A 27,983-nucleotide genomic window follows, 5' to 3' on the forward strand; every position below is an offset into this window, starting at 1 on the left:
ACTGTAATGAGTATCAACCCTGCCAGAGAAAAGAAGGGGAAAGGGCAGAAGGGAGAATTTACTTTCTCTGTAAAGTTCTATTTGCTTTTCCTAAGGATTCTAGCTCAGAAAGGCCCCCTATCCACGAAACACAAATTTATATGGATTTATGTTAAATACTCTGCAATCACCAGTTTTCCAAGGATGGGAAATTAAACTGTTAAACTACATTTCATAAGTATTTAAACTACACTTGTCTTTTAATGGATCCTGTTTGTGACTTGCAGTGTTTTTGTTGTTGTTTGTTTTCCCCCAAAATTCTCCTGGACAATGTCAATTTAGGGATCCATGGACACACATTGTTCCGTGGCTCATTCATGCTTGCACAATCTTGTATATTAACATTGGCAAAATGGATTAACCTACCTGGCGCAGAAAAGTCCTCTTGCTTTAACCAGTTTTTAAGTTTTCTGTCATGAAAATTATACCCAATCCTCAAACTCATAAAAGAATTCAAGGATGACATTTTATCCTCACAGACAGAATATTGAGGTCAAACAACTTAAAACTAGATTGTCGTGTGAACTGAAAGAAGCCCGTTTTAAAAAAAAGAAAAACACATATTGTATGTGTTTATAGAAAACACATTTATATAAAATATCCACAAATAGGCAAATCTTAGAAACAAAGTAGATTAGTGTTTGCCTGGAGATGGGGAAGAATGGAGGAGTTTTGGGGGGAAGGTGATAAATAATATTCTAAAATTACATTATGGTTTTAGTTAAATATACTAAAAACATTGACTTGTTTATGTACCTAAATTTATGGTACCTAAATTACATCTTAATAAAACTATTTAAAATGTTCTATTGGGGCACCTGGGTGGCTTAGTCAGTTAAGCATCCCACTTGTGCTCAGGTCATGATCCCCATGGTTCCAGAGTTCCAACACCACTTTTGGGGCTGACAGCTCAGAGCCTGGAGCCTGATTTGGATTCTGTGTTCTCCCTCTCTGTCTGCCCATTCCACCCCCCCCCCCCCGCTGAAAAATAAATAGACATTTAAAAAATGTTGTATTGAGGTATGCAAGTAAAATAAGAATAATGAAATCACATTGCATATTTTTTTCACCAAAATGTTCATAATACTTTCAAATATCTTTCTACATGTAAAGAATTTGCATTAGCATATGGGTCAGTGCTCAGTAGCTGCACTTCTATTTGACCTGCCATAGTGAATTTCCAGGCTAACATGTGAATTAAATGTGATGGGTGATGACAGCAAAATAGCAGATTCCACATAAATAGAGTAGAGCTCAGCACTGGAGGGATGGATGAATAGTAGTATTGAAAGGTGGGAGTGAGACACAGGGGAAGAGTTAACAATGGGAAATTTTCACTTTCTTTCAGGCAGTGTACTTTTAGCTTAGCCTTCCTTCTTTGCTTTATTTTGGGAGGAGAAATTGGGCTATCTAGTTTACTGATTCTGTTTTCACAAACATCTTTTCCATACAAATGAAAAGCAAATCTGTTAGGTGTCTACATTGGAAAAGACTAATCAATTCCGTCAAATAGGATGTTGATTTTTTTCCCCTCACCAAACTTTTTTTTTTTCCCCCTTCAATTTGGCTTTTGGCACTCTGCAGAAGCTGCCTGAGTCAGTAAGTATGACTATCAGTTTCAGAGAGAAGGTGAATTACTGATGAAGTCCTTTAGGCGTGTGTGTGTGTGTGTGTGTGTGTGTGTGTGTGTTGAGGGTGGGGGGGGGTGGTTAGAAACTTAAAGGGAATTGCATTGTAATTGAACTCTTGTACCTCATCTTCAAATGCATGCTTATCCTATCCATCTGGTAACTGTGAACTGCCTTTAGAATATCTTTCCTGGGATGCTCAATATTTCTCCTTTCCTAGGAACAATAACATACCCTCCATAAATTTACCTTTAAAGTGAAATAAGTCATACAGAGAAAGACAGATACCATATGTTTTCACTCTTATGTGGATCCTGAGAAACTTACCAGAAGACCATGGGGGAGGGTAAGAAAAAAAATAAAAAGGAAAGAATAAATAAATGAAGTGCTTTCACCTCTCAATCTATACTTTAAAAAAAAAAATAAGTAAATAAAATAATAAAATAAAATAAAATAAAATAAAATAAAATAAAATAAACATGACACCAGATTTGGAGCGGCCTGTGCTGTTATGCTGCATGTCTACAAGAGTTGCAGAGATTTCCAGGAAGAATGAACTCATAGCAATTCAGCCTGGTAAAAAAGGAGACAGTTGGCTCCAATCACTGGACAAGCAGTGGACAGGTGGGTGTGGTGGCAACGCGCTCTCCTGATTGGCTGTTCTCAAGGCCTGAGTTGTTCTGAGGAGGCCCAAGTTGGTCTCCACATGTTAGCAAAGTGCCTCAGTGAAATGCCTAGTCCAAACGTCAGCAAAGTTATTTGATTATCCATAGCATGACGCATGACTGTTTCCATAATTGGCATTTCCTTTATAACAGATTTTAAAAGCTTCAGATTAAAAAAGCTAAACTTTTTATAAACGTTTGACAAACCAGCACTCAACAGCAGGACGCTTGCTCCTAGTATAAGTTTAAAATAATGTAAATAAAAAGTTCAATGGGCATACCTAAAAAAAGGACCAGAAACTCCAGTAGTGAAGTTCTGTCTGCATATCCTCTATTTAGATTAAGGGACTGCTATTTGCACACACTGAGCATTTTACAACCCTTTCTGTGTTTACTCACTACAAAAAATACCCTAGAGTTAATAATATTCCCATTGCACAGTTGAGGGAAGATGAAAATCAAGGAAGAATAAATAACAGTAACCACAAGTCATAAAATACGTTTTTTTCTTTGGCAATCCCAAGAAAGAAAAAAATGTATTTGATGGTTATATGTTAATCATGCTGCAATTATAAACTAGGAAAGGCTGAGAAGCAGATGTTTGTTGTACATGCATAATTTAAGGCATATATGTTTTGCATTTTTTTTGTTACATTAAAATATGATGGAATGTCTAGGGCCTAAAATAACATCTATACTGAAGTAGATCTGGTCTCTATCACAAAAATTACATTTAATGTAGAAAAGAACTTGGTTAATGAAAATAAATATATATAAATATATTTAAATAAATAAATATATATAAATATAAACTTATAAATACAAAAAGTACTTGAAGTCTACTGACTTTTAATAAGAAAAAATAAAACCAAAATGTTAACCAAAAATGGTCATAAAAGACTTTCCAGTGCCACTTAACCATTAAATTGTAGACAGGGAGGAGTACAAGTTGCATCTGTCAAGGATGGTGATGTGACAGTGAGAGTGAGGATGAAGTTGAGATTATAGGTCTGGGATGTGGTGCCTGAGACTGGAGTTGTTCTACTGGGCAGTTGTTAAGTGGGGATGCTGGTCTTGTAGACTTCTTTTATTTATTACCTAGCAAAGCTATTTTGAAGAAATTCCAAGTAGCAGTTCAAAAGATGGCTAAATTCAGAGAGTATAGCTCTCCATTGGTAAAGTAGATGTTGTATTTTCAAAAATATAAACTACAAATAAATATTATATTTAGCCAATTTGCTACTGTCTCTTTCCTTTACCAGGTTTGAATAAAGGAACCAGTGTTACTTTCTTTGCTTTGGGGTGAAGGAATTGTGGAGTGTGGAAAGAATTGCTTCAAACAATAAAAGTATGGTGTTAAATAATTCAGGCACAGTTTAAGGATTTTAGTTTTCTTGAGTTGGGGATATTCTACCCTTCCCTTCTTCTAAAAACAAAAGAAAGCAAACAAACAAACAAAATAAATAAATAAATCATTAAAATAATTAATGCTTTAACATTAGCATTAAAAGATTTTTCTAAATAAAGTTCAGAAGAGAAATAAAAGATAATTTTTAAAAGAAAGAGAGAATAACAATAACAAAAGCCAATGCATTTCAATGGCATGTCTTGGAACAAGGCTTTATGTTGAGGGAGACACATCAGAACATACCAGATAGATGCTGTCACAGCAGAACTGTGACTGACTGAAGGAGAGAAGGATGTAGGTCTTTTCTAGAAGACAGGTCATAAAAACAAAAAAGGAATGTCCCCACAAATAACCTACTGGACTTATAATCCATGTTCATTTATAAGTAGTTTTATTTTAAATTTTTTTCAAAAAAAGAAAACTTAAAATTTAAATCCATGTAGGAAATAAAAGAACACTTTTTTTGAGACTTAGTTCATGACTTGAATATGTAAGACCACCAGTGTTTTTTGCTTAGGGCTTCACATTCTGAGGTAACTTCAGACAAAACATTAAAGCCCTAAACTGAAAGTGAGCTAAGTCGGACTCAGCACAAGATATGTTTGAAGTGCCCCCTGCTGACTTCCTGGTGACACTAACATCTCCAAAAAGCTTTTTCAAGGGCCTTCAGACAGAATTGACTTGAGTAATCATTAAGCTCTTTTATTACTTGAGGTTTTCTTGTTTATTTTGTTAAATTATATGTAACATGAAGGAAAGTATTGTTCTTGTTACCTCTGTGGTACTTCCCACAGCACCAAACTGTGCTGGGAAGTTAAGAGGTTCTTGGTCAATAGTTGTTGGGTGAATTAATAACACTGAGTAAAAGATAATACAGTGCTAAATGGGGGAGACAACAAGATTTTTTTTTATTTTTAATTTTTACTGAATTTTGTAGTTATGAAACTTGTCAGAATCTAGTCTAGTTAGGCCAAATTATTTGCGTTAGAGAAATGAAGGACAACTTTTTCTGACTGGAGCTTTCTGCTGGCCTCATATATTTTGGTTCCTCCTTTTAATTAGCCTTTTATTTAAAAATGTAATATATTCTTGACCAAAATAAAACCACAAAAGACAAAAAATTGAAAGCAGTCCAAAAGTGTGTGCAATCAAACAAAAGTCTTTCTCTGACCTCATACTTTCAGTCTTCTAGTCTTTGTCTAGAAGCAACTACCCATAGCAGTTCCCTTTCTTGTTTACCTTTCTAGAAAAGTCTATGCATTTACAAGCATAAATGTGTACATATGTATGTTTTTTTCATCTACAAAGTCACATCTTTTTACCGTAATGTGAGCACACCATAACCACTGTTTTGCAATTTTTTTTTATTTAATATGTGACTTATAGATGAGCTTATGAAGAAGAGTTCCCTGTTTGAAAATTTTTATGGCCATATAAGTGTTTCTTACATAGTTGTACCATCATTTATTAAACCAGGCATTGTTAACAGTTATTTAGATCTTTTGATAATATAAGCTAAGCTATAATGAAAAAAGACAAATTCTTCAAAATTATTGAGTAAAAAAGTATGAATATTTATCATCTTAATAAGTAAAGAAACTTGTTCTTTAATGAAACTGCACAAATTTATATTCCTACCTACAGTGTAGGAGAGTTGAGTGATTGTGGAAATTCCGGCTGTCACTATGTATTACTGAATTACTTAATCTCTAACAACCTGAATGTGAAAAATTGTTTCTCATTTTAATTTTAATTTTAAATAATAACAGCTAGTTCTCATGTAGCACTTGCTATATGTGCCATTATAAGAGCTTTTCATATATGACTAATGTAATATAAAATACCTTTATTAAGATATGTCATGTGTCATCCAATGTATCCATTTAGAACATACAATTAAATTGTTTTTAGTATGTTCACAGAGTTGTGTGAACATGACCTATTTTAGAACATTTTATTCATGTCCAAATAAGGTCTGTACCAATTAACTGCCATTCCCCTCTTTTCCCTCCCCCAGTCCCAACCCTAAGCTACTTTCTGTGTCTATAGTTTTACCTATTCTAAATATTTTATAAAAATGAAATCACACAATATGTGGTTTTTGTGGCTGGCTTTTTTCATTTAGTATAATATTTTCAAGGTTCATTCATGTTGAAACATGAGTGAGTACTTCATTTCTTTTCATTGGCAAATAATATTTCATTGTATGCATATAACATATGTTATTTATCCATGTGTCAATTAATGAATATTTGGGCTATTCACACTTTTTGGCCATCATGAGTAATGCTGCTAATACACATTCATGTACAAGTTTTTGTGTGAGCAGTATGTCTTTAATTCTCTTGGGTATACATGGAGGAGCAGAATTGCTGAGTCATAATGGTAACTAACTCTATTTCTAAGCCTTTGAAGGATGCCAGATTATTAAGTAGCTCTTTATTTACAGAGTCTCCCAGATTTCCCTCTGAGAGTTTGTCATGACCTCCTTTGCTGCAAAATAGTATTCGTTTATTGAGTATTATACATATAATATGATGTTGTTTAGTGTCTATTAATTGCATTAGATTATGCCCTCACAAAGTTGAGGATGAAATCTCAATCATAGCTTATGTTTCCTTAGCACTAAACATAGAGTTGGGTACCATCATAGGTAATCAAGCATTTATACGAACAAATGATTGAATAGAGAAAGAAAGGAAAGAAAAGTTTAAAAGACAAAAATCAGTACATACTGCAAGGCATTCATATTTATCTTAAAATTTATTTTCTAGTTTCTTTAGCAAAATAGTTAAGTAAAAAATCCATAATTAAAAGGATAAATTAAATAAACTTATGGATTACTGAACATGACAGTGTAATGCCATTCACAAATGAAGTAAAGGGAAATGCAAATCAGAACCAAATCAAGAGGATCTGTATCTGAGCTTGCACTGTCATAAATATTTGCAATTATATGGTAGTGCTTTCTACTTTTATTACATGACTTAGATACGTTATAGCAACCAATATAATTTTATAAGTGATTTTTTCTCCTACTTCTATTGACATTTTAGTATAAAACTAACCTTAAAAAAAACTAACCTTGCCATTTTTATGATTTTTTTTTGTCCTCACTAGTAGAGTTTGAGTACTATTTTATCAAAGATTATGTATATGTTTTCCAGTACATACTAGGCATTTATCCAAAGGATACAAAAATGCTGATTCAAAAGGGGCACATGCACCCAGTTTTTATAGCGACACTATCAACAATAGACAAATTATGTAAACAGCCCAAATGTCCATCAACTAACCAATGGATAAAGAAGGTGTATTGTGTGTGTGTGTGTGTGTGTACACACTCACACACACACATGCACACACCTATATATAATGGAATATTACTCAGCAATCAAAAAGAATGAAATCTTGTCATTTGCAACAATGTAGAAGGCACTAGAATGTATTATGCTAAGTGAAATAAGTCAGTCAGAGAAAGACAGGTATCATGATTTCACTCATGTGGAATTTAAGAAACAGATAAACATAGGAGGAGGACACTTGTTGGGATGAGCATTAGGTGTTATATGTAATTGATGAATCACTAAATTCTACTGCTGGAAAACATTATCACACTATATGTTAATTAACCTAGATTTAAATTTTAAAAATTAATTTGAAAAATAAAAAAAACAATAAAAAGACTATAATATAGGGGCATCTGACTGACTCAGTCAGAAGAGCATGTGATTCTTGATTTTGGGGGTGTGAGTTTGGGCCCCATGTTGGGTATAGAGATTACTTTAAAAATAACTTTAAAAAAAGGACTATAATATAATTTATCAGCTATTATTCTATTAGTCTTTAGCTTAGAGTTCCCTTGTTTGTGAAGCTAAAATTACATAAAATTGGGGTAAAAAAATATGTATTTGTTGTTCACTATCAATTCTAATACTTTTTGTTCAAGATATGTAAACAATTTAATAATAATACATTGTGAGAAATGTGAACAGTCTTCACTATTATAAAGGCTAAGGCATCATAGTCAGAGTTGAGAACTTGATTAGATCTGGGCAATTCTCAAAGAACCACCAGGAAAGTCAGCACACAAATTGATCTTTGGAATTATTTCTAAAAGCTTTATTCTCTGACTTCACACACCAATTGCCATATGTCTTCTCACTACATAGAGATTTAATTGACCCTTGCCCAAAATTCTGCACAACCATCCCAAACCAGTGCACATACCCTACTCTAGATGCACTTTTTGGACTATTTCAAGCTACAGGTCAACCCAGTTGACTTATTACCTAATAGCATTGAAAGAGGGGTATAAATCTGCCAGGACCTTGAGTCCACATTATTAAGGGCTTTCTCTAGAGGCCATGAACCCAGTTTGTCTGCTTGACTGGCCAGGAGAAAATAGGCAATCTCATCATCTCAATCCTGCCTGAATGCAGACTTTTCCATCTTGGACTTAGCTGTAGTAGATTTAGTGAAAAATTCCAAGGAAAGCAAATCTCATTGGATCTTGATAGCGAAGATTGAGACTAGGTGGCGAAGTCCACAGTGAAAGGAGAGGAGATCACAAAAGTGGGAACTCTGGGCCTATTCCTGGTTGCTAGGATCCTGGCACAGGGATCACTGTCATCAGCAGTCTCAGCTGGAATGCTCTATTCACTCAAGAACTGTGAATCCTTATGTGTAATGTGCTGAAACAGACTTATATCAGCTTGCTAAAGCTGATTGTTAAATCTTTAGGAATTATGTAAGTAGGTTGATGGCATTTGTAGCTTTAAATAAGCCACTAAGGGAGTATTTACACCACAGAAATTGGCAAATAGTACAAAGTTTTCTTGTGTTTTTTTTTGTTTTGTTTTTTTCACCAAGAGAGTAGGCTAAATATTTACCAGTACAGCATTTATTCCTACACTTTAAAGCCATGTAATGCACAGGTTCTCCGGGTGCCTGAGTGGCTCAGTCAGTTAAACCTCAGACTTCGGCTCAGGTCAAGGTCTCTGAATTCAATCTCCCAGTAGGGCTCTGTGCTGACAGTTTAGAGCCTGGAACCTGCTTCAGATTCTGTGTCTCCTTTCCTCTCTGCCCCTCCCCCACTTGCTGTCTCTCTCACTCTCTCAAAAATAAATAAACATAAAAAAAAAATAGGTTCTCAACCAAGAGTGATTTTGGCCCACAGGCAACATTTGGTAATGTATGGGGACATTTTTGTTTGTCAAGAAAGCTGGCTGGGGCGGTGTTACTGCCATCTAGTGGGTAGAAGCCAGAAACTGAGGGTTGATGGGGGGTGGGAGGGAGGGGAGGGTGGGTGATGGGTATTGAGGAGGGCACCTTTTGGGATGAGCACTGGGTGTTGTATGGAAACCAATTTGACAATAAATTTCATATATAAAAAAAAAGATACAGCTTTTTTTGAGATATAATTTACATACCATGCAATTTACCTATTTAAAGTAATAATTGAATGTCTTTTAGTATATTCACAGAGTTCCATGACTATTACCACAATCAGTTTTAGAACATTTCCATCATCTAAAAACCAAACCTCAAACCTATAAGCAGTCAATCCCAATTTCCCCCAAGCTCCTCATCCCTAGGCAGTCACAAATATACTTTTGATTTCTATAGATTTTCCTATTCTCAGTATTTAATATGAATGGAATGATATAACATATGGTTTTGTCATCATGTTGAATCATGTGTCAGTACTTCATTCTTTTTTTATGGCAGATAATATTCCATTGTGTGGATATACCACATTTTATCCATTTTTCAGTTAATGGGCACTTGGATTATTCCAACTTTTTTTGGCTATTTTGAATAATGCTGCTATAAACATCCATGGATACAAGTTTTTGTATGGACATGCATGTGTTTTTACCTAGGAGTAGAATTGTTGAGTCAAATGATAACCCTGTGTTTAATTAGTTGAGGAATTGCCAGATAACTTCCTAAAGTAACTGTACCATTGTACATTCCTACCAGCTATGTATAAGGGTTCTAATTTCTCTATATCCTCACAAACACTCATTATTATCTGTTTTTTTTTTATTATAGACATCTAAGTTAGTGTGAAGTGTTATTGTAGTTTTGATTTACATGTACCTAATAGCTAATGATGTTGAGGATCATTTTGCGTGCGTACTAGCCATCTGTATATCTTATTTGGAGAAATGTGCATTCAGATCTATTGCCCATTTTTCAGTTGGATCATTTGTCTTTTATTATTGAGGTATAAGAGTTTTTTCATGTATTCTACATATAAATTCTTTATCACATATATAATTTGTGATTTTTTTCCCAGTTCTGTGGATTGTCTCCTCACATTCCTGATGGTGTCCTTTGAAGCACATATTTTTGTTGTTGTTGTTGTTTTTAATATTGATGAAGTCCAATTTATGTATTTTTTATCTTCTATAATGTGTGCTTTTGTTGTCATATCTAAGAAACCGTTGTCTACTCCAAGTTTGCAAGAATTTATCCCTGTTTTTTTCTAAGAGTTTTATTGTTTTAGCTCTTACATTTTGATTTGTAATCGATTTTGAATTAATTTTTATGTATGCTGTCATATAGAGGCCCCAGCTTATTGTTTTGACCATGGATATCCCATGCTCCACAACATTTGTTGGAAAGACTATTCTTTCCCCAAACCTATTTAAAAATATCATTTGACCACAAATGTGAAGATTTATTTCTGGACTCTTGATTCTATTTCACTGATTATATCTCTGTCTTCTAGTCTGTACTATATTGTCTTGATTGTTATGGTTTTGCAGTAAGTTTGAAAGCAGGAAATGTGAATCATCTAACTTTATTCTGTATTTTAACCTTGGTTTGGTTATTCTAGGTTCTTTGAATTTCCATATGTTATTTATTTCTAATTTCATCCTACTGTGGTCAGAGAACATACTTTGTATAATTTCTTTTAAATTTACTGAGGCTTGTTTTATGGTGTAGCATATGTTATATCCTATTCCATGTTCACTTAAGGAGAATGAATATTCTGCCACTGCTAGTTGAAATATATATTTTTAATTTTCTGTGTATTATGATGTTTGGGCATCTTAATATTTCTGGCTGAGGAGAGACTGCCCCTCACTGGGATAGCCAATTCTTAGAAATAGCAAAAGACCCAGCTGGGGACATGCCTTTGATAATGCAAACTAACCAATCTAGAGCCATATTTCCTCCATCTAGCCTGGTACCCAGGAGGCAATATTCCTCTGTCTTCATCATTCCCAGGCCATACACTAGGCAACTAGAGATCATGCTTAAAGCTCAAAGCCCACCAAAATTACTCAATGAGTTTTTTTAATTGTGGTGAAATACATATAACATGAAATTCACAGTTATAAGCATTGTAAAGTGTACAATCCAACGGTATTAAGTACATTCACATTGTTGTGCAATCCTCACCACTAAGAATCTCCAGAGCTTTTTCATCATCCCAAATCAAAACTTTGTACTCATTAAATTATAACTCTCAATTTATTCTTCTCCCCCGCCCCTGGTAACCACTACTATAATTTATTTCTCTGTGATTTTGATTATTGTAGGTCCTTCATATTAGTGGAATCATATAATATTTATCTTTTTATGGCTTATTTCTTTTAACACAATGTTTTCAAGGTTCATCCATGCTGTAGCATGTGTCAGAACTTTTGCCCTTTTTAAGGCTGGATAATATTCCATTGTATGCATATACAACATTTTGTTCATGCATATTTCCATCAATGAACATTTGGGTTGTTTCAACTTGTTGGTGTATAAATATCTATTTGAGTCCTTACCTTCAATTCTTCTGAATATATACATACCTTTAAGTAGAATTGCTAAATAACACAGTAGTCCTATAATTTTTTTTTGAAGAACTGTCATGCTGTTTTCACAGAAACTGCATCATTTTACATTCCCACCAACAATGCACAGGGTACTGATTTCTCATACCCTCACCAAGTCGTGTTATTTTCTGTTTGGGGATTAGTTTAGTTTAATTTTAGTTTATAATAGCCATCGTAATAGGTATCAAGTCTTACCTCATATTTTCTTCTTGGATGTTCTATTGTTGTGCATTTATCCATAATCCCTTTCCCCAGGTGTCTGTGAGTCTTAGTCTTCCTAAAACATTACTGACGCTTGTCCCTACCTGAGATTTGAGTTAGGAGAAACTGAAACTAGTCCTTCATGAAACCCTCTGGTTAGAATATAACAAGATCTTCTCTGCTTCCTTTGGTTCAAAGGAGGGATTGGGAACTGGGCTGCTGCATTCAGTGGTCTACCATATGTCTTCATCTGTAATCTCTTGCCCCAGGCATCTGGGTTTAAGTCTCCCATTAATTTTCCTGAGCTTTCTGCCTGAGATATGAGTGAAGAAAAAGAGAGCAGTTATTCAGACTGTCCCCATATAGGTTAGAATCTTCCAAATATGGTCTGCTTTACTCCTTTCACTTCAAGGGAGGAAACTGGGAATTGGACTGCTTCCTCCTCTACACCAAGCCTGTCCACATGGAACGTGTGGAAGAGGAGATAGGGAAAAGGCAAGCAAAACATCACAAAATTCCCTACTAATTTAAATGTGTCTTTTTTCTTGAGTATTCACTTGGTTGCTATAGACTTGTAACTATTTTTCAGAGCTCCTATTAGTTTCTTTTAGCAAGGTTTTGATTGTATCTTGATGTCTTCACGGAAGTACAAGGACTCAGAGTTTCCTCCTGTGCCATTTTGCTGATGTCACTCCTCTCCAATAGGTTTTGATCACCCTAATCAAGATATAGAATATTTTTATCACAGCAGAGAGTTGTCTCAAACGTTGTACAATTTTATATAAAGGAAATCAGAGTATACACTCTATCATGTTTGTTTCTTTCAGTCAAACTAATATTTTTGAGATTCATGCATATTATTTTGTATATGAGTAGTTTGTTCCTTGTTATTGCTGAGTAATATTTCACTGTAGAAATATAAATTCATGTTTATCTAATCACCTGTTGGTAGATATTTGGATTATTTCCACGGTTTTGCTATTACACATAAAACTTTTATGAATATTTATATATGTTCATATATATATATATATATATATATATATATATATATATACATACATACACATATATATATTCTCTTGGGTATATAACTAGTAAATAACTAGATCATAGGGAAGTTTGTTTAAGAAACTGTCAAACTGTTTTCCAATATAGTTGTACCATTTTGGACTGCCAGCAGCTAGTTATGAGAATTCCAATTCCTCCATATTCTCATGCTTTATGTATTTGGTCTTTTAAGCTTTAGACATTCAAGTGTACAGAGTGATGTGACATAGTTGTATTCTACATTCTCTGATAATTAATGATTTTGAGCATGCTTATTGACAATTGGTTATCCTTTGTTCATGAATTTTGCCTAATTTAAAATTGTGTTGATCTTTTTTATTATTGAATTAAATTGATATATTCTGACTAGGTTTTTATCAGATATACTTACTACAAATATTTTCTCTCAGTTTGTGGTGTGCCTTTTTATATTCCTTACAGTCTTTTTTTTTTTTTTGAAGAGCAGAAGGTTTTAACTTTAATGAATTCCAATTTATCTTTCTTTTTCCTTATTTACTTTTTTTTTTCTTGAGGAACTCTTTGCCAACTGGAAGTTTACAAAGATACTTTACTATGTAGTTTCATAGGAGGTTCATAGTTTTCACTTTTTTATTAATGTATATAATCTATAATTTTATAAGATAAATATATAGTTTTATTATTTTCCATGTGCATATTAAATTATTGTATCATTTCTTAAATTGTTGCATCATTTGTTAAAAGACTATTCTATCCCCTTTGGCACCTTTTCTGAAAATCAACTGATCTGGTATGTCTGGTTTCTACAAATTGTTGTTTAATTTATTTGTCTACACTTATTCCAAGACTACACTGCCTTTATTGTAAAATTACAGGAAGTTTTGAACTCATGCCACTTAAGAACTCTCTTTTTTTTTCTGATAATACTGCTGACTTTTCTTGTCAAGTTTATCTCAAAAACTATATTTCAAATCAGTTCAAATGCAACTGATTACAAAGACATTAATAATGATAAAGAAAAAGAAAAATTATTTTTACTTTAATTTAATTATTTTATTTTTATTTTTATTTTTATTTTTTATTTTTTATTTTTATTTTTTTGAAAATACAATTTTTATGTTTTTTTCTTTTTTTATATGAAATTTGTTGTCAAATTGGTTTCCATACAACACCCAGTGCTCATCCCAACAGATGCCCTCCTCAATGCCCATTACCCACTTTCCCTGCCCTCCTACCCCCGATCAACCCTCAGTGTATTCTCAGTTAAGAGTCTCTTATGGTTTGCCTCCCTCCCTCTCTAACTTTTTTTTCCCCTTCCCCTCCCCCATGGTCTTCTGTTAAGTTTCTCAAGTTCCACAAATGAGTGAAAACATATGGTATCTTTCTCTGTATGACTTATTTCACTTAGCATAATACCTTCCAGTTCCATCCACGTTGCTGCAATAGCATGATTTCATTCTTTCTCACTGCCAAATAGTATTCCATTGTGTATATAAACCACAATTTCTTTATCCATTCATCAGCTGATGGACATTTAGGCTCTTCCCATAACTTGGCTATTGTTGAAAGTGCTGCTATAAACATTGGGGTACAAGTGCCCCTATGCATCAGCACTCCTGTATCCCTTTAGTGGAGATAAAGCAATTGCAAGTTGGGAGTATGTAAAGGATTGATAAAGAGCCAAGAAGAACAAGGAGGACAGCCAAGTTGAAGGAGTAATGGTGCTCCTGGATGCATTTTTGTAAGTCTTCCAAGAATTTGACTAGATCTCAAAATAATATACTTTAATATACTTTTTTAAATTAAAAAAATATTCCTAAGAATATAAAAAATATTAAAAATTCCTAGGAATTTACACAAGGGATTTTTTTTAATTTTTAAAAAAGTTAATATACTTTTTTAAATTAAAAAATATTCCTAGGAATATAAAAAATATATTAAAAATTCCTAGGATTTTACCCAAGGGATATTTTTTAATTACAAAAATGCATCCAGGAGCACCATTACTCCTTCAACTTGGCTGTCCTCCTTGTTCTTCTTGGCTCTTTATCAATCCTTTACTTACTCCCAACTTGCAATTGCTTTATCTCCACATAAGAAACCATGCACTTCTATATATTACACTCCTCATCCCTAATTCTGAACTTAGAAATGACCCAAAGTTTATCTTGACCAATTATAGAAAGTGACAGCCAGTTATAGAAAATGACCCTCTAGATATAGGAATATAAACACTATAATGACAGAAAAGTGCCAGAAATATTAAATCATATGCTCAACTCTGCCAGTGTGTCTGCATATATCACCACACTATATAGTCGGCAAATGGCATCTGTGACCATTTTCTTGAGATGCTTTTCAAACATCATCTAAATTTCAACTAAAAAAATAAGCTCAGTGAACTCCAAACACTAAAGGCATATGTATATTCTTAAATTTTTACTTTATTCTGTTTTACTTCTTTGAATTTTTGGTGTTGAAAGGATTATAAGAGATTGATATCTTGTCTTATTTTTTGAATGAGAAAACCAAGCCATCAAGCAGTGTCCTGCCTGTTGCCACCAAACTTATTCATATCAGAGCTACAACTCAAAAGCCCAATGCTTTGCTAATTTTTATTTTTTATTTTTATTTTCAGCAGAAAGTCTCCTTTATTCTTCTTATAAGACATGGTATTTTTAATTTTTTAAATAAGCTTATATTTCTTAGTTGTGTATATCTAAGACCCAATTTTTCCAGATCTTTTTTCTTCAACATTTTTCTCTGTTTGCTAATACACTTGGTATTTTCAGCCTTGTAATTCCCCAGAGCCCCCTACTCCCACCCCACCTCACACTTGATTTTTATTCCCTCCGGTTCCATCTCTCTCTCTCTCTCTCTCTCTCTCTCTCTCTCTCTCTCTCATCAATTCAATTTCAATAATTCATTTATGTCGTTTTTCCTTCCTCAGCATTTTCTTGTCTCATTCCTATTTTCTCTTTATTCTTTTTTTTAATATATGAAATTTATTGTCAAATTGGTTTCCATACAACACCCAGTGCTCATCCCAAAAGGTGCCTTCCTCAATACCCATCACCCACCCTCCCCTCCCTCCCACCCCCCAACAACCCTCAGTTTGTTCTCAGTTTTTAAGAGTATCTTATGCTTTGGCTCCCTCCCACTCTAACCTCTTTTTTTTCCTTCCCCTCCCCCATGGGTTTCTGTTAAGTTTCTCAGGATCCACATAAGAGTGAAAACATATGGTATCTGTCTTTCTCTGTATGGCTTATTTCACTTAGCATCACACTCTCCAGTTCCATCCACGTTGCTACAAAGGGCCATATTTCATTCTTTCTCATTCCCACATAGTACTCCATTGTGTATATAAACCACAATTTCTTTATCCATTCATCAGTTGGTGCACATTTAGGCTCTTTCCATAGTTTGGCTATTGTTGAGAGTGCTACTATAAACATTGGGGTACAAGGGCCCCTATGCATCAGTACTCCTGTATCCCTTGGATAAATTCCTAGCAGTGCTATTGCTGGGTCATAGGGTAGGTCTATTTTTAATTTTCTGAGGAACCTCCACACTCTTTTCCATAGTGGCTGCACCAGTTTGCATTCCCACCAACAGTGCAAGAGGGTTCCCGTTTCTCCACATCCTCTCCAGCATCTATAGTCTCTTGATTTGTTCATTTTGGCCACTCTGACTGGCGTGAGGTGATATCCGAGTGTGGTTTTGATTTGTATTTCCCTGATAAGGGGCGACGTTGAACATCTTTTCATGGGCCTGTTGGCCATCCGGATGTCTTCTTTAGAGAAGTGTCTATTCATGTTTTCTGCCCATTTCTTCACTGGGTTATTTGTTTCTTGGGTGTGGAGTTTGGTGAGCTCTTTATAGATTTTGGATACTAGCCCTTTGTCCGATATGTCATTTGCAAATATCTTTTCCCAATCGTTGGTTGCCTTTTAGTTTTGTTGGTGGTTTCCTTTGCTGTGCAGAAGCTTTTTAATCTTCATAAGGGCCCAGTAATTCATTTTTGCTTTTAATTCCTTTGCCTTTGGGGATGTGTCGAGTAAGAGATTGCTACGGCTGAGGTCAGAGAGGTCTTTTCCTGCTTTCTCCTCTAGGGTTTTGATGGTTTCCTGTCTCACATTCAGGTCCTTTATCCATTTTGAGTTTATTTTTGTGAATGGTGTGAGAAAGTGGTCTAGTTTCAACCTTCTGCATGTTGCTGTCCAGTTCTCCCAGCACCATTTGTTAAAGAGACTGTCTTTTTTCCATTGGATGTTCTTTCCTGCTTTGTCAAAGATGAGTTGGCCATACATTTGTGGGTCTAGTTCTGGGGTTTCTATTCTATTCCATTGGTCTATGTGTCTGTTTTTGTGTCAATACCATGCTGTCTTGATGATGACAGCTTTGTAGTAGAGGCTAAAGTCTGGGATTGTGATGCCTCCTGCTTTGGTCTTCTTCTTCAAAATTACTTTGGCTATTCGGGGCCTTTTGTGGTTCCATATGAATTTTAGGATGGCTTGTTCTAGTTTTGAGAAGAATGCTGGTGCAATTTTGATTGGGATTGCATTGAATGTGTAGATGGCTTTGGGTAGTATTGACATTTTGACAATATTTATTCTTCCAATCCATGAGCAGGGAATGTCTTTCCATTTCTTTATATCTTCTTCAATTACCTTCATAAGCTTTCTATAGTTTTCAGCATACAGATCTTTTACATCTTTGGTTAGATTTATTCCTAGGTATTTTAGCTTCTTGGTGCAATTGTGAATGGGATCAGTTTCTTTATTTGTCTTTCTGTTGCTTCATTGTTACTGTATAAGAATGCAACAGATTTCTGTACATTGATTTTGTATCCTGCAACTTGGCTGAATTCATGTATCAGTTCTAGCAGACTTTTGGTGGAGTCTATCGGATTTTCCATGTATAATATCATGTCATCTGCAAAAAGGGAAAGCTTGACTTCATCTTGCCAATTTTGATGCCTTTGATTTCCTTTTGTTGTCTGATTGCTGATGCTAGAACTTCCAGCACTATGTTAAACAACAGCAGTGAGAGTGGGCATCCCTGTCGTGTTCCTGATCTCAGGGAAAAAGCTCTCAGTTTTTCCCCATTGAGGATGATGTTAGCTGTGGGTTTTTCATAAATGGCTTTTATGATGTTTAAGTATGTTCTTTCTATCCTGACTTTCTCAAGGGTTTTTATTAAGAAACGGTGCTGGATTTTGTCAAAGGCCTTTTCTGCATCGATTGACAGGATCATATGGTTCTTCTCTTTATTTTGTTAATGTGATGTATCACGTTGATTGATTTGCGAATGTTGAACCAGCCCTGCATCCCAGGAATGAATCCCACTTGATCATGGTGAATAATGCTTTTTATATGCCATTGAATTCGATTTGCTAGTTGCTTATTGAGAATTTTTGCATCCATATTCATCAGGGATATTGGCCTGTAGTTCTCTTTTTTGACTGGGTCTCTGTCTGGTTTAGGAATCAAAGTAATACTGGTTTCATAGAATGAGTCTGGAAGTTTTCCTTCCCTTTCTATTTCTTGGAATAGCTTGAGTAGGATAGGTATTGTCTCTGTTTTAAACGTCTGGTAGAACTCCCCTGGGAAGCCATCTGGTCCAGGACTCTTATTTGTTGGGAGATTTTTGATAACTGATTCAATTTCTTCGCTGGTTATGGGTCTGTTCAAGCTTTCTATTTCCTCCTGATTGAGTTTTGGGAGAGTGTGGGTGTTTAGGAATTTGTCCATTTCTTCCAGGTTGTCCAATTTGTTGGCATATAATTTTTCATACTATTCCCTGATAATTGTTTGTATCTCTGAGGGATTGGTTGTAATCATTCCATTTTCATTCATGATTTTATCTTTGGGTCATCTCCCTTTTCTTTTTGAGAAGCCTGGCTAAAGGTTTGTCAATTTTGTTTATTTTTTCAAAAAAACAACTCTTGGTTTCGTTGATTTGCTCTACCGTTTTTTTAGATTCTATATTGTTTATTTCTGCTCTGATCTTTATTATTTCTCTTCTTCTGCTGGGTTTAGGCTGCCTTTGCTGTTCTGCTTCTATTTCCTTTAGGTGTGCTGTTAGATTTTGTATTTGGGATTTTTCTTGTTTCTTGAGATAGGCCTGGATTGCAATGTATTTTCCTCTCAGGACTGCCTTTGCTGCGTCCCAAAGCGTTTGGAATGTTGTATTTTCATTTTCGTTTGTTTCCATATATTTTTAAATTTCTTCTCTAATTGCCTGGTTGACCCACTCATTCTTTAGTAGGGTGTTCTTTAACCTCCATGCTTTTGGAGGTTTTCCAGACTTTTTCCTGTGGTTGATTTCAAGCTTCATAGCATTGTGGTCTGAAAGTAGGCATGGTATAATTTCAATTCTTGTAAACTTATGAAGGGCTGTTTTGTGACCCAGTATATGATCTATCTTGGAGAATGTTCCATGTGCACTCGAGAAGAAAGTATATTCTGTTGCTTTGGGATGAAGAGTTCTAAATATATCTGTCAAGTCCATCTGATCCAATGTATCATTCAGGGCCCTTGTTTCTTTACTGACCGTGTGTCTAGATGATCTATCCATTTCTGTAAGTGGGGTGTTAAAGTCCCCTGCAATTACCACATTCTTGTCAATAAGGTTGCTTATGTTTATGAGTAATTGTTTTATATATTTGGGGGCTCTGGTTTTCGGCGCATAGACATTTATAATTGTTAGCTCTTCCTGATGGATAGACCCTGTAATTATTATATAATGCCCTTCTTCGTCTCTTGTTACAGCCTTTAATTTAAAGTCTAGTTTGTCTGTTATAAGTATGGCTACTCCAGCTTTCTTTTGGCTTCCAGTAGCATGATAAATAGTTCTCCATCCCCTCACTCTCAATCTAAAGGTATCCTCAGATCTAAAATGAGTCTCTTGTAGACAGCAAATAGATGGGTCTTGTTTTTTTATCCATTCTGACACCCTATGTCTTTTGGTTGGCTCATTTAATCCATTTACATTCAGTGTTATTATAGAAAGATACGGGTTTAGAATCATTGTGATGTCTGTATGTTTTATGCTTGTAGTGATGTCTCTGGTACTTTGTCTCACAGGGTCCCCCTTAGGATCTCTTGTAGGGCTGGTTTAGTGGTGACAAATTCCTTCAGTTTTTGTTTGTTTGGGAAGACCTTTATCTCTCCTTCTATTGTAAATGACAGACTTGCTGGATAAAGGATTCTCGGCTGCATATTTTTTCTGTTTAGCACACTGAAGATACCGTGCCAATCCTTTCTGGCCTGCCAAGTTTCAAATGAGAGATCAGTCACGAGTCTTATAGGTCTCCCTTTATATGTGAGGGCACGTTTATCCCTTGCTGCTTTCAGAATTTTCTCTTTATCCTTGTATTTTGCCAGTTTCACTATGATATGTCGTGCAGAAGATCCATTCAAGTTCCGTCTGAAGGGAGTTCTCTGTGCCTCTTGGATTTCAATGCCTTTTTCCTTCCCCAGTTCAGGGAAGTTCTCAGCTATAATTTCTTCAAGTACCCCTTCAGCACCTTTCCCTCTCTCTTCCTCCTCTGGGATACCAATTATGCGTATATTATTTCTTTTTAGTGTATCACTTAGTTCTCTAATTTTCCCCTCATACTCCTGGATTTTTTATCTCTCTTTCTCTCAGCTTCCTCTTTTTCCATAACTTTATCTTCTAGTTCACCTATTCTCTCCTCTGCCTCTTCAATCCCAGCTGTCGTCGTTTCCATTTTGTTTTGCATTTCGTTTAAAGTGCTTTTCAGCTCCTCGTGACTGTTCCTTAGTCCCTTGATCTCTGTAGCAAGAGATTCTCTGCTGTCCTCTATACTGTTTTCAAGCCCAGCGATTAATTTTATGACTATTATTCTAAATTCACTTTCTGTTATATTATTTAAATCCTGTTTCATCAGTTCATTAGCTGTTGTTATTTCCTGGAGATTCTTCTGAGGGGAATTCTTCCGTTTGGTCATGTTGGATAGTCCCTGGAGTGGTGAGGACCTGCAGGGCACTTCCCCTGTGCTGTGGTGTATAACTGGAGTTGGTGGGCGGGGCCGCAGTCCGACCTGATGTCTGCCCCCAGCCCATGGCTGGGGCCACAGTCAGACTGGTGTGTGCCTTCTCTTCTCCTCTCCTAGGGGCAGGATTCACTGTGGGGTGGCGTGGCCAGTCTGGGCTACTTGCACACTGCCAGGCTTGTGGTGCTGGGGATCTGGCGTATTAGCTGGGGTGGGTAGGCAAGGTGCATGGGGGCAGGAGGGTCAGGCTTAGCTCGCTTCTCCTTAGGGGATCCACCTCAGGAGGGGCCCTGTGGCAGCAGGAGGGAGTCAGGTCCGCTGCCACCGGAGGTTTGGCTCTGCAGTAGCACAGCGTTGGGTGTTTGTGTAGAGCGAGCAAGTTCCCTGGCAGGAACTGGTTCCCTTTGGGATTTTGGCTGGGGGATGGGCGGGGGAGATGGCGCTCGCGAGCACCTTTGTTCCCCACCAAACTGAGCTCTGTCGTCCATGGGCTCAGCAGCTCTCCCTCCCTTTGTCCTCCAGCCTTCCTGCTCTCTGAGCAGAGCTGTTAACTTATGACCTCCCAGACGCTAAGTTGCGCTTGCTGTCGGAACACAGTCCATCAGGCCCCTCCGCTTTTGCCAGCCAGACTCAGGGGCTCTGCTTGGCCAGCGAGCCGCCCCTCCGCCCCGGCTCCCTCCCGCCAGTCCGTGGAGCGCGCACCGCCTCGCCGTCCTTCCTACCCTCTTCTGTGGGCCTCTCATCTGCGCTTGGCTCCGGAGACTCCGTTCTGCTAATCCTCTGGCGGTTTTCTGGGTTAGGCAGGTGTAGGTGGAATCTAAATGATCAGCAGGATGCGCGGTGAGCCCAGCGTCCTCCTAGGCCGCCATCTTCCCTCTCTGTCTCTCTTTATTCTTTTAAAACTATCTTCACAACCTCGACATCTTCCTCAGCATTCCTATTCGTCTTGTCACAATCCTTATTTTTCCTTCTTTTTTCTAAAAAAATAGTTTATTTTGAGAAAGAGAGAGAGAGAGAAGCAGAGAGAGAGGGAGAGAGAGATCTCACAACCATGAGATCTCACAAACCATGAGATCATGACCTGACCTGAAATCAAGAGTTAGGTGTTTAACCAACTGAGTCACCCAGGCACCCCAGCTGACTTTCCTCCTTTAATTCTGTTTGTATAAGATCATTTTTAGCCCTTTCTTTATATTTTTAATTGAGATATAATTGACTTATAGTATTATATTAGTGTGAAGTATACAACATAAGGATTCGATATTTGTATGTATTATGAGATGATCACCACAATAAGTCTATTTAACATCCATAACCACACATAGTTACTATTTTTTTTTCTCATAGTAAGAATTTTAAAATTTATTCTCTTAACAACTTCCAAAAAGACAATATAGTATTATTAAGTATAGTCACCACGTTGTACATTATATCCCCAGGACTTATTTATTTTTAATAATTGGAAATTTGTGATTTTGGCCACCTTCTGTTCTTTGTATTTATGAATTTAATTTTTTGGTTTATATAAAATCATGCAATATTTGCATTTCTGTTTGATTTATTTCACTTAGCATGATGCCCTCAAATTTCATTCATTTTGTTGCAAATGACAAGATTTCTTTCACTGTATACCTGAATAATATTTTGTGTGTATATGAATTTATATATATATATATTTTTTTGTTAATTATTCATCAGTGGACACTTAAGTTGCTTTTATGTCTTGACCATTGTAAATCATGCTGCAATGAACATGAGTGCATACACCTTTTTGAGTTAATGCATTTGTTTCCTTTATTTTATTATTATTTTTTTTTAATTTTTTTTTCAACGTTTTTTATTTATTTTTGGGACGAGAGAGACAGAGCATGAACGGGGGAGGGGCAGAGAGAGAGGGAGACACAGAATCGGAAACAGGCTCCAGGCTCCGAGCCATCAGCCCAGAGCCTGACGCGGGGCTCGAACTCACAGACCGCGAGATCGTGACCTGGTTGAAGTCGGACGCTTAACTGACTGTGCCACCCAGGCGCCCTGTCTCCTTTAAATAAATACACATAAGTAAAATTGCTGGATCATATATGGTAAATATTTTTAATTTTTCTAGGAACTTTCACCCTGTTTACCATAATGGCTGTATCAAGGCACAGAGGTTCCCTTTTCTCCACATGCTCACCAACATTTGTTATCTCTTGTCTTTTTGATAATAACTATATTAACAGATGTGAGATGATTGCTCATTGTGGTTTTGATTTACATTTACCTGATGATTAGTGATGGTGAACATATTTTCATGCACCTGTTGGTCATCTTTATACCTTCTTTGAAAAACTGTTTATTCAAGTCCCCTGCTCATTTTTAATTGGATTGCTTGCTTTTTTATAATTGTATGAGTTCTCTATATATTTTGTTTATTAATGCCATAATAAGCATGTGATTTATAAATACTTTTTTCCATTCTATAGACTGCTTTTTCATTTTGAAATGTCTTTTTGGCTGTGCAGATGCTTTTATTTTGATGTAGTCTCACTTGTTTATTTGCTTTTGTTGCCTTTTTAAATTTTTTTTTTCTAGTTTCAGGTGTTGAATTTTGTGATTCATCATTTACATAGAACCCCAAGTGCTCATCACAACAAATGTCCATCTTAATACCCACCACCTATTTAACCCACCCACCTCTCCCTCCAGTAACCCTCAGTTTGTTTCCCATAGTTAAAAGTCTGTTTCTTACAGTTCCCCTTCTTAGAGTGCATTTGGAAGAAGTGTCACTGGCCTCTCCGGGGACAAAAAGTTGGCAGGTGCCAACATGCTACCCTGTTCATTAGCATATGGCAGCAAACCTTGGTGCCAGCTTTTTGCTGTGCTTTACCATAAACTCCAAATCACTACATGGTCATTCAACTGCTTTTCTGGGACAAACTGGAGTAAAACACAGCGTGGCAAGACCAGAGGATCATTGCAGGTCTACATTATGTTGGGTCTCTAAAATTTAGAGTTTTGAAACCCAGCCACACGCCTGAGATAAAACACAGGAGAACTGTGCTGCCTGGAAGGCAGACAACTTGGACACTGATAGGGTGAAGCCAGGGATCTGATGGAAGCTGGGAACAAAAAAGTGGAGATTGTTTGCTCTTCTGTGATGGCTTCCTGAAAAATGACAGGTGTGAACTCTCTACTCCAGGGGGGAGCAAGTGGGTCCATGCCATTTTCTCCCCACGCACCAGCACTAACTGACCTTAGTGAGCAGCACAGCATCCCCAAAGAGGGGGCACATCTTTCTTAGACAAGTCTGCCTGAAACAAGCACAGTAGGCCCCTCCCCTAGAACACCAGCACAAACCCCTCACATGCACCAAGTCTACTGATCATAGAGTGCTGCAAGGGGAAATGGCATCTAGCCTCTTTTAACAAGCAGACCAAAACTCACATAGTTAAAACTTGCCACATGGTGAACAAAGTCCAAACACTTCCCACTGCAGGCAAGGAGAAACTGCAGAGGACTGACCTGAGGGAAGGAGTAGCCAAAACACAACAGCAGAGTGCACACTTTGAAACACTTCTTAAAGCACCATATTCAAGACAGTATTGGGTCATAGCCATTATTCTCTAAAGCAGGAAACACAACAGGTTTACCTACCACAGGTCTAGGCAAAATATCAAGACAGAGTAATTTATCAAAAAAAAAAAAAAAAAAAACTGGAAGATGCCATGACCAGGGATCTAATCAGAACAGAAGTAGTATGCCTGAATCAGAATTTAAAACAACAATAAGGACACGAGCTAGATTGAGAAAGGCAAAGAAGACATTAGAGAATCACTTTCTGCAGAGATAAAAGGACTAAAAACAAGTCAAGCTGAAATTTTAAATGCTATAACCAAGAAGCAAAACTGACTGGATGCAATGACAATGAAGATGGAAAAAACAGAGAAGGAATCAATGATATATAAGATAAAATTATGGAAAATAATGAAGCTGAAAAGAGGGAAGAAAAGTATTGAATTAAAATGTAAACTAAGGAAACTCAATCACTCCATAAAGCCCAATAACATTCATATTGTAGGAATCCAGGAAGAAGTGAGGGAAAAAGGAGAAAAAGGTTTATTTGACCAAATTATAGCTGAAAACTTCTCTTATCTGGGGAAAGAAGCAGATATCCAAATCCAGGAAGCACAGAGAACTCCCATCAAATTCAACAAAAGCTGACCAAACTAAGGTATATCATAGTACAATTTACAAAATATAGAGATAAGAAAAAAATCCTGAAGCCATTTCTTTTAGGGAAAAGAAATCCCTAACCTACAAGGGAAGAGAAATCAGGTTAGCAGTATATCTCTCCACAGAAACCTGGCAGACCAGAAGGGAGTGGTATGATGTATTCAACATGCTGAAGGGGAAAAATATGTAGCCAAGAATACTCTATCCGCAAGGTCGTCATTCAGAATAGAAGAGAGATAAAGATTTTCCCAGACAGGCAAAACTAAAGGAGTTAGTGACCACTAAACCATCCCTGCAAGAAGTATTAAAGAGGACCCTTTAAATGTGGAAGAAAGACCAAAAGCAAAAAAGACTAGAAAGAAATACATAAAATACCCTTTGTATTTAAGAGTCTCTTATGGTTTGCCTCCCTCCCTCTTTTTGTAACTATTTTTTCCCCTTCCTCTCCCCCATGGTCTTCTGTTAAGTTTCTCAAGTTCCACAAATGAATTAAAACATATGATATCTGTCTTTCTCTGACTGACTTATTTCACTTAGCATAATACCTTCCAGTCCCATCCACGTTGCTGCAATGGCATGATTTCATTCTTTCTCACTGCCAAGTAGTATTCCGTTGTGTATATAAACCACATTTTCCTTATCCATTCATCAGTTGATGGACATTTAAGCTCTTTCCATAACTTGGCTATTATTGAAAGTGCTGCTATAAACATTGGAGTACATGTGCTCCTATGCATCAGCACTCCTGTATCCTTTGGATAAATTCCTAATAGTGTTATTGTTGGGCTGTAGGGTAGCTCTATTTTTAATTTTTTGAGGTACCTCCACACTATTTTCCAGAGCAGCTGCACCAGTTTGCATTCCCACCAAAGGTGCAAAAGGGTTCTCATTTCTCCACATCCTCACCAGCATTTGTTTCCTGATTTGTTAATTTAACCATTCTGACCCGTGTGAGGTGATATCTCAGTGTGGTTTTGATTGGTAATTCCCTGATGATGAGTGATGTTGAGCATTTCATGTGTCTGTTGGCCATCTGGATGTCTTCTTGGAAAAGTGTCTATTCATGTCGTCTGCCCATTTCCTCACTGGATTATTCATTTTTTCAGGTGTTGAGTTTGGTAAGTTCTTTATAAATTTTGGATACTAACCCTTTATCTGACATGTCATTTGCAAATATATCTTCCCATTCTGCTGGTTGCCTCTTAGTTTTGTTAATTGTTTCCTTTGCAGAAGTTTTTTATCTTTATGAGGTCCCAATAGTTCATTTTTGCTTTTAATTCCCTTGGCTTTGGAGATGTGTCAAGCAAGAAATTGCTGCGGCTGAGGTCAAAGAGGTTGTTGCTATTTCTTCCTCTAGGATTTTGATGGTTTCCTGCCTCACATTTAGGTCCTTCATCCATTTTGAGTTTATTTTTGTGTATGGTGTAAGAAAGTGGTCTAGTTTCATTCTTCTGCATGTTGCTGACCAGTTCTCCCAGCACCATTTGCTAAAGAGACTGTCTTTTTTCCATTGGATGCTCTTTCTTCCTTTATCAAAGATTAATTAGCCATACATTTGTGGGTCCAATTCTGGGTTCTTTATTCTATTCCATTGTCTATGTGTCTGTTTTTGTGTCAATACCATACTGTCTTGATTACAACTTTGTAGTAGAGGCTAAAATCTGGGATTGTGATGCCTCCCACTTTGGTTGTCTTCTTCAATATTACTTTGGTTATTCGGGGTCTTTTGTGGTTCCATATAAATTTTAGGATTGTTTGTTCTAGCTTTGAGAAGAATGCTGGTGCAATTTTGATAGGGATTTCATTGAATGTGTAGGTTGCTTTGGGTAGTATTGACATTTTAACAACATTTATTCTTCCAATCCATGAGCATGGAATGTTTTTCTATTTTTTTGTGTCTTCTTCAATTTCCCTCATAAGCTTTCTACAGTTTTCAGCATACATATCTTTTATATCTTTGGTTAGGTTTATTCCTAGGTATTTTATGGTTTTTGGTGTAATTGTAAATGGGACCAGTTTCTTTATTTCTCTTTCTGTTACTTCATTATGGGTGTATAAAAATGCAGCCAATTTTTCTACATTGATTTTGTACCCTGAATTTGCTGAATTCATGTATCAGTTATAGCAGTCTTTTGGTGGAGTCTTTCAGGTTTTCCATATAGAGTATCATGTCATCTGCTAAATGTGAAAGTTTGACATCTTCTTTGCCAATTTTGAATCTTTTATTTCATTTTGTTGTCTGATTGCTGATGCTAGGACTTCTAACACTATGGTAAACAACAGTGGTGAGAGTAGACATCCTTGTCATGTTCCTGATTTCAAGGGACAGTTCTCAGTTTTTCCCCATTGAGGATAATATTAGCTGTCAGTTTTTCATATATGGCTTTTATGATGTTTAGGTATGTTTCTTCTATCCTGACTTTCTTGAGCGTTTTTGTTAAGAAAGTATGCTGTATTTTGTCAAATGTTTTTCTGCACCTATTGACAGGATCATATGGTTCTGATCTTTTCTTTTATAAATGTGATGTATCACATTGATTGATATGCAAATACTGAGCCAGCCCTGCAGCTCAGGAGTGAATCCCACTTGATTATGGTGAATAATTCTTCTTATATGCTGTTGAATTCAAATTGCAGTATCTTGTTGAGAATTGTTTCATCCATGTTCATCAGGGATATTGGCTTGTAATTCCCTTTTTGTGGGGTTTCTGTCTGGTGTGGGAATCAAGATAATGCTGGCTTCATACAATGAGTCTGGAGGCTTTCCTTCCATTTCTATTTTTTGGAACAGCTTGAGAAGGATAGGTATTAATTCTGCTTTAAATGTCTAGTAGGATTCCCCTGGGAAGCCATCTGGTCCAGGACTTTTATTTGTTGGGAATTTTTTGATAACTGATTCAATTTCTTCACTAGGTATGGGTCTGTTCAAATTTTCTGTTT

The 27,983-nt window shown here is 36.3% G+C and overlaps 1 protein-coding gene across 1 annotated transcript in view; it reads right to left on the reverse strand.

The window, feature by feature from the left end:
- Positions 1–27,983, reverse strand: part of LOC131506642 (uncharacterized) — a 171,926-nt gene that overhangs the window by 76,993 nt on the left and 66,950 nt on the right. The window lies entirely within an intron of this gene.

The sequence above is a fragment of the Neofelis nebulosa genome, chromosome 3 (genome assembly GCF_028018385.1).
Source record: "Neofelis nebulosa isolate mNeoNeb1 chromosome 3, mNeoNeb1.pri, whole genome shotgun sequence".
NCBI classification, from domain to species: domain Eukaryota; kingdom Metazoa; phylum Chordata; class Mammalia; order Carnivora; family Felidae; genus Neofelis; species Neofelis nebulosa.